Genomic DNA, 13502 nt, shown 5'->3' on the forward strand with positions numbered 1-13502 from the left:
ATATTTTTGGAGCGCAGGATTTTCAGCGATCCCGCCGTCAATTGAATATGCCCTAATGAGTCATCCTTGGGCAGACACTTGAGGATAAGCTGGTAACAGAGACAAGGATGCAGCGGCAGGTTGGGCAGGGGGGCATCTGCCTCCCGGGCCGGTCTCATATTGGGCTACCTACCTTTAAAATGCTGAGATCAGGGCCGATGCTAGGGTCCATGGCGCCCTAGACATTTTTACAAAATCGGCGCTAGTGAGTGGAGGGGAGGAGACGGAGCAGAGAGGCGGCGGTGGTGAGCAATAGCCTCTTCCCCCCTCCCCGTGCATCTGAATGCTGTGCGGTGGCCGTGACAGGTATGGTCAGCGGTCGCCGCACAGTTTTAAAGTCATTTACCATTCTGTGGTGCCCTCCAGAGCCCGGCGCCCTAGGCAAGTGCCTAACCTTGCCTAATGGGAGCGCCGGGCCTGGCTGAGATAAGTCTTGCCCCCCCGGGCTAAGATTTGCCAGCCCTCCCCTGCAATGATGGTAACGGGCACAGATGTGACCCCTCAGCCTCCCCGTCCACATTTTCACCCTCAGTAGAGCACGTTCATGTCTCCGTTCTGCTATGCAGTTCGTATTCTAATGAAATGAGTGACAAAGATTGCTGTGACCCCTTTTAAAAAGCCAAGTGGAGCTGAGTTTTGAAAACATGGAGGGGTGAAGGAAGCCGTATTTTAAATTACGGATCAATTTGTTTTTACCTACGCATTAGCCTGGCGTGGAAGCTGAGAGGGCGCCACAAGCGTATTAGCCTAGGGTGGCTCCTTAATCAGGCTCTGCTACTATCACAGGACAATTACAGACAATAGATTTATTTCCCTTCCACAGGTGTGGACAGGGCTGGCACTCAGATGTTTGGTGCCGACACGGCCTGTGGTCGACGCATACGCCATGAAGCTGCTTAACAGCATGTGCGCAGGAGAAGTTTTAATGTAAGTGCTCCTCCCCGTAGCCCTGCTCTGAATTGGAAGCTGGAATGGAACCCACAACCCTCCAATAACAGAAGAAAAAGATTTTTTCAGCACCGTAGGGCTCACGGCGCCCTGGAAGTGTGACGCCATCATGCCGTGCTTAACGCATTCTGTCGGCCCTGGGTGTGGATTTCATTTCCACAGGTGTTTGTTCATGCGGGTGCTCACTGACAGTGCACCTACCTAATGCTCAGGGTTCCTCAGTCTCTTCACAAAGGGAAAGGCCCTTGCAAATGCAAGTTTGCATAACAGGTTTGAAGTAGGACATCACAAGTGCATCAATACAGCTCATAGTTGTCATACATCAGTGCCACACCGTCTCCAGACAAAGTCCACTCTTTTATTGAACACCTCCAGCACGTTTAGTAGTTGTAATAAAACTCTGCAGTGTCTCTTAGATGTTACACAAAAGCCGACATACATTGGGAATAATCACTCTCACTCTTGTCCTCTATACTGTCATTAACAGCAGCTGTACAGGTTATTACCACATTATTTAAGTTTACCTTTATCTCTAGAAAGGGATATGGCGCCATGAGATAAAGCCATACCTGGGGTGGCAGCAATTTTGTCAGCTTGACAAACATTCATGAGACTGCAGTGTTATCAGTTCACTTGGAACTAGTGACAGAATTGAGGCATGAGGCACAAAAATTCATGCTTACACATCCATATTTGCTCTAGGCCAGGGGTGTCAAACTTGTGGGCTGCATGAGGCCCAAACGCATCGTTTTTGCTGCCCCGCCAGAACCCAGAAAAAAAGCTTAAAAAAATATAATACTTATCTGACACGTGACCATACAAACAGCCGGATTTACTAATCCAGGGTTTGCAAAACCGCTGCAAAACTGCCATCCAATCGGCCAAAAGAAAAGAAGTGGTTGTGAGTGGCGAGATTACGCAAATTGCTGCTGTTTCAGCTATTTTGCCAGTCAGAACATAAGAGGAAGCACCATTGGCATTTAAATCATTGGGGCAATCATTATTTATTGATTAAGGGGCAAAAATAATTTTTAATTAACTTATTGGGGCAAATTGTATTTTTCCTTATTTTAAGGGGACACTATAATTGTATTATATTATGGGGGAAATGTAAATATATAATAATATTAACTGATTGTTCATGATGGATATAATTATTTATGTTGCACAATATGGTATTATATAGTGCCCGGATAATACAATAAATTATTTTGTCCCTTTAATATAATGAAAAATAAAATTTCCTCCATAAGTTAATTTTAAATTGCCCGTTAATCAATAAATAATGATTGTCCCTATAATTTAAATGTTAATGGTACTTCCTCTTATGTTATTAAGCCATTCAGAAGCATGTATTAAAAAAACTGTATTTTGGATGGCGGTTTTGATGATGGTTTGGACAAAACTGCCGGCAGTTTAGCTGTTTTCAATCCGCCACATATCACCAGTCTCAAACCGCCCTATAGGAAATGCGGCGGTTTGGAGCTTTAAACCACCGGCGATGTGTTTAAAACCACCACCAAACTCGAATCTTAGTAAATCTAGTCCTTAGACTTTGATTATTTGGCCCAAATGGGGGTTTGAATTTGACATGCCTGCTCTAGGCAAAAGGTACAGTATAACAGAGTCTAACCAATACGCTCAACACTGTATGTTGCATGTGTAGGGAAGTCTGCCAAAATGATATTGAAAGGAGAGACAATGATTCAGAATGAGGTTGATCAGATTCTGAAAGGTGAAACTAGTTGACTACCAGGTAACTGATTCACTGGCTTGCCTTTAATTGGCCAGCTGGCAGACGTAACACAACACAATGACGACCTGTTGATAATGAGAGCAGTCTGGGTTGTAAGCACTCAGTTCTTCCTATGACGGAAGTGAGCATCAGGTAACAGCAAGGGTGACGTCTGATCTAAAACCATTGGATGAATCATAACACTATAGATGCAATATTAATTGCATATACATAAGGAGAAACAGCATGACTTGTAAAGCGACCAAGGTATAGCCTGTGTATCTGTTGTCTGCAAACGGAGGGAGAGAGGCTGAAATGCATACATAAGGAAAAGGCTATTGTATATTGTGGGGTATACAAAGACAGGTACATGCATCTTAGCAGCCACAGAATGGCAGAGCCGGACAAATACAGGAGAGTACTCTACCCTGGGCACATTTGACTCATCCCAGAGCCGTAACAAGGGCTGTGCTAGAGGGGCAACTACCCAGGGTGCAACGCTGAAGGGGGGCGCAGTTTATGATTAATTTAGGTTAATTTGATTAAAATTGAGGGCTAGGGTGGCAGTAGTTTTATTCAAGTCAGAGGGGCAAAGAGAGTTCTGTATAATCTCACGTCGTTTGTATCTCCCACTGGCGGTAAATTTGTTTTTCATATACTCTGTCTTTGTTTCTCTCTCTTTCGTCGTTCTTTCTTTTCTTCTAGCGATCTATATCACTTTCTCTCTGTCTTTCAATCTTCAGTGTTCAAGAGCCGCCGTGGGACCTTACCCCGTAACTTACAAATTAAAACTAATTTGTGACACCACCCTCCATGTAAAAGCCAAATATTTTTGGGAGCCAGTGAAAGACATGGTCTATAAATCAGACCCAGAAGATTTTGACAAGGTTTGACAAGGTGGGGTCTTAAACAGAGAGAGTTGTAGGTATACTATGGACACAGATGTATAACCAGATCTGGAATAAGGCTTTGGGCTGGCCCGGAACACTTAAGACAATGGGCCTCTACTGTCTAAAATTAAGAGCATAGCGCCATTATTGAGGGAGAGAGCTACTTACTAATCCAATTTTGAGTCACATGGTTCTGAATATACTACACTATTAGGACCAGGGATTATCTAAAGTAATATAAGTGCCCCCCTTGATGACTATAATTAATAATAGTGCCCCCTTTGATGATATATGCGCTGCTCCTTTCTTTCTTCAGTCTTCTGTCCTCGCGCTATATGCATGGAGGCTCTCGACTCCCTGCGCCCCCTTCCCCTCTTCCCTCCCCTTAATCTGACTTTGGCCAAGTTACAGGATCAGCCCACATATGGATCCCCATAATTCTCTCTTTCAAACTTATTGTATAGTACCTACTAATACTCTAATCCCTAATATTTTTTTTTATATTTTTGCACAAATGTCCAGTTTTCCTATACATTATATTTATTAACAATAATATTCTTACTGTGTTTAACATAATGATTTCCAGACATTATTGTTGTCTTGACAGAAAAAGTCTAAGTAGCCTTTTTAAAAACCAAAGAAATTTTTTTTCATGACAATGAAACCTATCAGTTCCAAAGGAACCAGTGACATCAATAAGACACAACAAAAAAAGAAACTAAAAAACAAGTTGAACAGGTATGAAAAGGTGTCATAACATTGACAGGTAATTGGTGTTAGTGTACATATTCTGCCTCAGCTATGTGGAATCTTTAAAAAGTAGCTCTGTGTGGCTTCCTGTGTCCTTAAGTCTGGTGTGCGCAGAAGAAAATAATCGCCCAATAAAAAACAATTTGCTTTAAATATCATCAGTTCCAACATATACCTGAAAATGTTGGCTCTATTCTTGTAAATGTTATTAACAACTGATTTATACAGTGAATATTGTATTTTGATCTTGAACAAAGGCCAGAAGCACGCTACATGACTGCTTTCTGTTGCTTTCTTGCAGTAATTTTTGCAAATGAATATAAATACATTACAGCTATGCAATTTAGCAACAATGACAGTAGTAAAAAAAATGTGAGTTGTTTGTAGCTAATTAGGCCTTACATGTTTTCATGGGTATAGATTACTTATAATTAAAGTGTTCATTATGAAAAATATATGCACGTATACTTAATGCCTTAATGAAGGGATGGGCTGCACCATTGGCAATAATAGCATGTTACTTTATAACACTTTCCACATATAAAACAATGCAGTCATTCAGGTGGACACCGTGAGCTGTATTTCTGATTGTCTTTATTTGTTTTGGTACATGATAGGTAGGGATGCTCAGGCTTGGTTCCCCGAGAACCGAACCCACCCAAACTTAGCAGATCCGCTCGGCACTGTTCTTTCGTGCGCCCTCGGAATTTAAAGCAAGGCAAAGCGTCATTGTTAAGTCATCGTATCTCGCGAGTTTTGGATTCTATATGTACCGGCTTCCACGGAGATCCAGCGCCATTTCACAGAGAGACACAGAAGGGGTAGCACGGTTGGCAGTCTCTAGTGCAGTTGGGCAGCGTCATAGCTAGAAAAGAAAAAGGAGGGGTAGCAGTGTTACTCTAAGTCTCCAGTGACATTCTACTGAGTTATAGCTCACACAGAAACAGGAGAGCTTCATTGCTAATTGTCCTTGCTGAAATAGAAATAATAGGGCTGGCAGTCTTGTTCTAAATCTGCTGTCACATTGTACTGTGTTATATAGCTAGCACACAAACAGGCAAAGTTATCTGCGGAAAAAAATAAAATTGGCAACATGCCATTCTACACACGCAGTAGCAAGGGTCACGTTTTAACTTAAGTACAGTCTCCTCTGCATCTATATATTGGTTTAAATCTCTGTTCAATGCAGCGTATTCCAACATGACAGATTCCATGCTGCCCACATGTTCCGTGTCACAGTCTGAAGCAGATGTAATGCCACTCCAGTTGTAATATCCATTCCTGTGTCTACATAAGTCTGGCAGTTCTTCAGGGATGAGAGGGAGGTATCCACAGAGGAGAAGGAGATTAAAGATGCAGCATGGGCAGACATGGTTTAATAATGTTTCATTGACAGCACTGTTAGGCTTAAGGCAGCTAAGCTATTGGTAGCTTGTTTTGTGGGAGTCCAAACAAACCAAGCACTTCAGACAGAAAAGTGATACTGCTTGTCGCTGGAGTGCTTGGTTTGTTAAACTGTATATGTCCTTTTCAATATCTTACATAAGGATGAGTGGGAGGGCCCAAGGACAATTCCATCTTGCACCACTTTTCTTTTCTGCCACTGCTGTGTGGCAATGTTTCCTAGATGTGCTATGAACTGCCATGTGTTTGTGTCGTTGCTCTTTCGCTTATCATCCAGCCAGCTCGCTGCAGTCTTTGTCTGAGAGTGGATGAAAATAATATTGTGACCTGTGAGATGGTCAAAATTGACTGGAAATGACTGGAAATTATTGTTATTGAGGTTAATAATAATGTAGGAACAAAAAAAGAGCAAAATTATGTGATTTTAGCATATTTTAGCTATTTTTTCTAAAAAATACAGATCCAAAACCAAAACCAAAACACGGGGGTCAGTGAACATCTCTATTGATAGGTATGAAAGGACCACTAAGCCTACAATACTTTTTGTATTATGTGAACCGTCTACAAGTAAGGCTGGATACACACTACTGAAATTTTTTTCTAATGTGATATCGTTAATGATTTTACCAACAACTGAAAGTCCTGATCAGCAGCCGATTCCTGTGTACACACTATACATGTTTTACACGATTTACCTTAAGATCTGTGCTCTTCATGTGTCATAACCATCGGCTGATAATATTGTGACTCCGTAAACTCTATGGAGATTTGCCTACAGTGCTGGTCGTGAGTGCATTCAACCTGCAGGATTGGCACAACATTCTTCCATCATTGACTGAGACTGTTAGTCCGTTTATATAATCAAATCAAACGATACAATGAGCTTTGGAACGATAATCGTTCATCGTTGGAGCGTACACACTAATGCGATAATGGGTCGAACAGTCGTTTATCGTGTGATTGGCCATAATCAGGTGAAAAACCTGTAGTGTGTACCCAGCCTCACATCCGCATATTGATATGCAAATGCTTCAGGAAATTATCAGAACTGAAGATATCTAAAATAAAACTCTCATCATGACATAGTCACCAGTAGTCCTGAATTTCGCAGGACTGTTTTCAATTCCAGGAAATGGGTTTGGGTGCACCATCCTTGCTGACGTTGTGACCATATGGCAAGGGGGGTGCTTCTCTGCATTTCTGCTCATCAAGGTCCTTGACTGGCCCTCTCTCCCAGGAGATCTAACCAAAATTCATGAATTTCCTAGATATTGGGTGCACGTGGCCTTGTCCAATAAGGTGTGGTCTGGGAAGAGAGACCTTATTTTGGTTCCAGGAGCTTCAGGAGAGATGTCATTGTTGAATCATTTTTTCCCTATAAATGGTTGAAAGCAAAGGAAAATAGCTCACATATAAGTTACACACAAGGGTAGATCTGGTCAGTCTCCTTGATCGTTCTCATCCTTAGTGGCTCACAACCGATTCATATGTTGGACCAAAACAATTGTTCTGCCCATTCATCATCCTCTACTGAGAGTGATCAGGATATTCCTCCAGGACTGGAAATCTAGTTGGTTCATAACCGTAATCCGCATGTGTGTGTTCATTCATCAGGCAACCGTGGGATTTGGGTACCTCCTGATTCCAATGTTTGGTCTGAAGCCTGACATACAGCCTGACCTCTACATGTCTGGCCAATCTAGACACAGGTTGTGATGTTCACCAGTCAGGCCATAAAAGCGGATCTATCCCCTTGTGGGCAGGATCAGCTGCACAGTTAGGTTCTGCCATTGCAATGGAACTTCTATACATTTTGTTTTAATGTTTATTTTTCTGAAATCTGCTTGAATTTCAATATAGTGAAACACTACGAAATACATTGATACTTTATAAATACCAAATGACAATAATAAATCAATATGTTTGAAATAAATGTTAGGGAAAGTTGAAAGATTCCTTTTCATACAGGTTCAATTTGTATTTTGCATTTGTTGCAGATGACATTATATATGCACTTTCTCCTCTAACCGAGCAACAAATTTACTAAGGCTATGTGCACACGAAGGTTATTTAAATCTGACGGAGAGTCGGAAGCTTACAAGGAGATAATTGATCTCTAGGGAGAGGCCTCCGATGTGGTGCACACGGCTATTTTACCAAACCAGGTGATGAAACCGGCTCTTCTTTCCCCCATTCCTTATCTATGATCCGAAATACACTGCGTCTCTTCATTGTGATCAATGATTTCCGCAAGCTTAGGTTTCTCCATTGCTTATTAAACAGAAATGGAATGGAGGGGAGATGGATTTAAATAGCATTCATCTAATACATCTCATTAGTAGAACAGGAAGTCTAATTAATTGGAGGGCACAGCAAGACGGCACTCCGGACCACCCTGCTAAGTCCCCCACTCTTCTGAGTGGGGGAACTCTCAAGCATGCGTGGCATCCTTGAGAGGGTGGACCGCCATCGCTGCGCCCTCCCTCAAATTTTGTAATTGGACTCGGCCATGAGGTGTTCCATGGCGTACCTACAATTTAAAATATGGTCTACTATGTCTTGATTTAATAACATTCACAGATATATTTATACATGCTACAAAATGCCATGTCACATCGTCATAAACCAAGCTATAATTATTTAATTACGCTCTAAATATTACTCATATATACTTACAAGTTAACCCGTGCATGATACTCATGCATTCTAGTCAAATCAAGCTACTTAAGGTGTTAAAAAGGTTCTTGTCATGCATTTGGGCCATAGCCCAGGCCTCCTCAGGGGAAGAGCGTTACTTCCCGACGCAAGCACCCTTTTTTAACGTGGTTTTGTCCACATGTCACCACCTCATCATTCTTCTCCATCACCTCATCCTTCATCTTTATCGCCACATCTATCCAGATGTCTATCCAGACACAGGGATCTCTCTCAGCGGTCCTGAGTATCACACTCCTCTCACTCTGTCACCCCCGGCAACCACCAACCACTCCCCACTGTCACCCCCGGCAACCACCAACCACTCCCAACTGTCACCCCCGGCAACCACCAACCACTCCCCACTGTCACCCCCGGCAACCACCAACCACTCCCAACTGTCACTTCTCCTTCAAGAAATATATATATATTTTTTTAAAATCTTTATAAACACTTTTAACAATTAACAAATTAAATTAACAAATTAAAAACATCTTAGTATACCAAATTTCAGCCCTTTCTGAGTTTTTTTTCCACACACACTAAGAATTTAGTAGGTCAGTGTAAAACTTCGCCCAGCAGGTGGCGCTGCAGCTTGGTTTTATTTTTTCCATACACACACACACACAGACAGACTAACACACGCCACTAAGCATTTATATTATATATAATTGTCAAGCTATTTAGCTTCATTTTGTGGGTTATTAATGTAACCTATCCTGGAATTCTAAGTTAATAACCTTCAGTGCCTCAATAAAATGCTCACACTACAATGGGGTGTAATACATACTTGCCAACTTTTCCTTGTTGGCTTCAGGGAGATCATGGAGGAGGTGGGCGTGCAGGGGCGGGGCTTGCCGAATTGCATTATTTTGGCCCTGCTCCCTAAACGGTTGTCACAATTTTGGCCAATTACAGCAGGGGGCAGGGCTAAGATGACACGATATTTGTGTCATTAAGCCCCACCCCTCAATTTATCTATACCGGGGGCGAGAACTGGGAGGTTGCCCTGGTCTCCCAGAGAAGCGGGAGTCTCCCGAACATTCCGGGAGAGTAGTCAACGATGCGTTGAAGAAAAGCAGCTAATGAATCTCTAGAGACTGAAGTGTCTTTTACATTTCTGTCTCCATTACTGGTCATATTGTCTAACCTGTCAGTCTTTGATTAAAGTTTGGGCTCCATGAAAATGGCCACCTCCATAGGCATCAATACATGGACATAAGACACAATTTCTGAACGTGTCATCATGCCACAGATGGCGAAGCCAACCAAGTCTTGTACTGGCTCAGCATCAGGGAGAATGCCAGACTCTTCAGGGAGTGAGGGAGATCACCCCTATTTCAGGGAGTCTCCCTGACATTCAGGGAGAGTTGGCAAGCATGGTGTAATATACTAAAATAGTCCTCTATAATTAGTGTTTTCTAGGTCTACTAGCGGATTGATAGGCTAAATTTTCATGTCTATTCCTTCAGCCATTTATCTCTAGGCGATGCAACCTAACTTGTCCCAGCCTGACTACTGCCGCAGTAGACTGAAGCGTAAGCCTGCAGCTGGCTCCCTATCCAACATAGTAAGTATAAGGGACAACATGTGGCTTCCAGCTGTCCTGACATCCGTTCTGTTACTACTCATGGTAGCATAATATAATGTAAACTGAACTTAGTTTCCTTTTAATGAGCTGTCAATAGAAAAATCACCCAACTTTAACACAAGGAAAGTTGCAGTGTGTCCGCAATAGTGTACGTTACAATGAACCATTGCAAAGTAAACTTGTGTAGGAATAAACAGTGAAACTTTTTATTTGTTGCTAAGAAGTTCTGTGATGTTATTTTCTTTCCCGAGAAACAAAGATGAAGGGAAGAAGCGCCACCTAGTGACAGAGTAAACATTATTACTAAAACTGGTCTTACACAGTCTTATTTGTCCGCTCAGCCGAGTGACTGATCTACAAACGTACGCGGGCCAGACAGGGCACCATTTGGGATTAACTGTCCATCCCAAATAACATCTCATCTGGTCTTGTTGGGCCTTGACACCGTTGCGTTACTGTGGCACCGCCCTCTTTTATGTAATGGCGAGATTTACGGCATCACATAGTGGGGGGCAGGGCCTGATTGCGTGAATCACATCAATAAGCCCCGCCTCCACCAGGATCCGGGAGGGTGCCTACTTTTCCCGGATTATGGGAGGACTCCCCGGAATTCTTGAGTCTCCCAGAAATTCCAGGGAGATTAGACAAGTATGGTTTCGATCCTCGCACCTTTTGACAGAAAAATGAATAAATGTAGGGTTATGTGTGTAGACTGTGGAAAACCATTATAATAAATAAGCATTAGACAATTGGGAAACTGAGATGGAAAAGGACCCTGTGATACTAGCTGACAGAAAGCTCAATAGCAGCACAGTGCCAGGCAGCAGCTGTAAAGTCATATAAACTCCTGGGATGTGTAAAAAGGAGGATAAGTGCGTGTGATACAGATATAGCTTTAAAACTGTACAAACCTATAGTCAGATCACATCTTGAATACTGGATACAGCTTTGAGGGCACTGTCTGTATTAATGACATAAGGCAACTTGAAGCTTTTCAGAGCCGGCAACCTCATTAATGAAGGGAGTGGAAGGGTTAAATTATAAAGAGGGGGTAGAAAAATAAAGTTAATGTACGGCAGAAAAATGACTTTTTTGTGACTAACTTATTGTATTTCATGTGTTAACTGAGCAACCAAGAGAGGTTCAGGATCTTTTCGGTGTAGTGCAATTAAATACTGGACTGCAGTGAGCGTATGATTAATTCATTGTTGTGTTTGAGCTTTAGAACTGGTTTAGCTAGTAAATAAGTAAAAGTGTCCAATGGGAGGGGATATCCTAAAACTGTCTGTGCAGTTACTGCCACCACATCTGAAAATTGTTTTTATATAAAGCCTCTTTTTTTTTTGTTTTCTTTTTAAAAGGCTCTGATTCGTCTTACAAATTTATCAAATTGCCATTTTTGGTATCCGGAATATATTTATTTTTCCTCCTGTGAGGCTAAATTAGTGATTCTCGATCAACGCAATTATTATTTTTGAAAGGTTTAAATTGATGGACCTGTTCATTTACTTAGCATTACTGGTTATGTAGCTACCTGACCTCTGCACAAGTTACTATTTCTGCATCATCAATAAGTAGATTAAAACCAAAATAAATAAGAAACACAAATAACAATGACAGCACAGGAAAGACTGGTATGCACCATAAATGTCCACAAATGACACAAGAAAGGTCGTCCCACCTCTTTTCCTGAATGAGATATAGCAGTGGCTATCTTTAGTATGGACTAACCTGGAAAAATAAACTTAAATAACATAAACGAAAAACACAGCAACTCTGAATTACATTTAACGAGCAAATAAAGCCACCGTTTACATTAATGTATACCAAAGGTTGTGTATTATATTACATGAAATAACTGCAGTGTTCATACTTAAGTAAATATATCCATCATGCTCACTCCCAATCCTCTGTAACAGGTTCCCATGTTAGGAGTGACTGACAGCTTGTCAGACTTGATTTTCAGAAATGCATCATGTGGATTGGTTAATTCATACACAGTAGCAGGGCCGGTGTTGTCACTGTAAGTCAAATGTTGGCATTCATGGCTTTCTGGACAAGGATAGGAGCCAGAAACCAGGGTCAGTCTGTCTGTCAAAAAGGGGACGGACAATTAATCCCCCCTTCCCTGCTTAAAACAAAATTTTAGATCCGCCTGTGTGGAGCTGGGAACCCACATAACATTTACATCTCCAACAAAGGAGAGATACTCTAGCTAAAAATGTATTTAACAGTCCGGGACATCTGTTCCATCGTGTTAACATTTTGTATTGGGTTTCAACAATTGCTGTATTTTGTGAGTATGCAGGAGTAGCCATGTAAACCTTCGCCTATTGGATTGGCCCAATGAGATCCTCAAGGTCTCTCTCCCATCACTCTGTGAAACTGGGTATGTGGGTAACTTTGTCCTAAATTAGTATTATGTATATAATAGAGATAATATGTTTGGGCGTGCTTGTAAGAGTGCAAAGAGTTTCAAAGGGTGTGAGTGGCCCATTGATCTTAGATAGAGTATTCTGTATGTGGAGGAAAGAGCAGAGTTGTATGTATCTTCAATGTTTGGTTGCAGGACTCGAGACCTCCAATTAGAGTTTGCTGAACACTCGGATGTTGCCATCCTTGATTAGGTTGCACAATCTTTGGACACCACATGTAAATGGGAGGTAAATTCTATTGTCTGCTGTGTCTTGCGCTGCTTGACGTTTGTCAAACTATTGGCAACTGTGCTTAAGGCAGACACAACACATTATATCTTAACATTATATTCCCCACATAATCTAACATTTTCAATACAGCAAACACAATAACAAGATATATAGAGAAATACATATTTAAAAAAAGTAAGGAAAATAAAGACATTGTAAATGGCCAAAAACTCTGGAACTGTACTTGGGAATTGTAATTTGACAACTGTGCACCCTGTAGAGAAGCTGTGGCTCTAAAGCTGTAATAGAACTACAAGTGTCAACATTATCTGCCAAAGGCATACTGGGAATTGTAGTGTTGTGAAACTACAAGCCCCAGCATGTTCTGCCAGCAGCTATCCAGCCAACATATGGCAAGGCATGCTGGGACTTGTAGTTTCACAACACCTTGAGAGCCACAGGTTGGTTAGCTAAACCACAGACCTACCTCTGGCACACCTGTCAACCTTCCTGATTGAACAATGCGTGAATACCACGCCCACATCAGGTGACATGACACTTTGAATATCGCTACTGTGGGCAGGAAACTGCCGATGGAAATTCACAATTCACGTTATAGTCTCTTATTATCGGGACATGCCCATTATTCCAGAGCACATTTACTCATTTCAGTTTCCAGTATTTACAATGTGACTATTCACTTCTGTTTCCCAAATCAAAAATGGCCGCTGTATGTCAATGACCTCCAGATAGTCACTTCCTGGTGGCCAGCCACCACACAACCAATAGGACTGCGCGCTGAGATG

The 13502-nt window shown here is 41.8% G+C and overlaps 2 long non-coding RNA genes across 2 annotated transcripts in view; both read right to left on the minus strand.

Moving 5' to 3' along the window:
- Positions 1 to 13502, minus strand: part of LOC142097489 (uncharacterized) — a 398805-nt gene that overhangs the window by 67722 nt on the left and 317581 nt on the right. The window lies entirely within an intron of this gene.
- LOC142098645 (uncharacterized) lies at positions 4940 to 13238 on the minus strand. Its single transcript, XR_012678375.1, has 2 exons — positions 13184 to 13238; positions 4940 to 5227 (listed from the first exon to the last, which is right to left on the minus strand). It is a non-coding gene; the product is annotated as an uncharacterized LOC142098645 (long non-coding RNA).

This window comes from Mixophyes fleayi, chromosome 7, assembly GCF_038048845.1.
Source record: "Mixophyes fleayi isolate aMixFle1 chromosome 7, aMixFle1.hap1, whole genome shotgun sequence".
NCBI lineage: Eukaryota > Metazoa > Chordata > Amphibia > Anura > Limnodynastidae > Mixophyes > Mixophyes fleayi.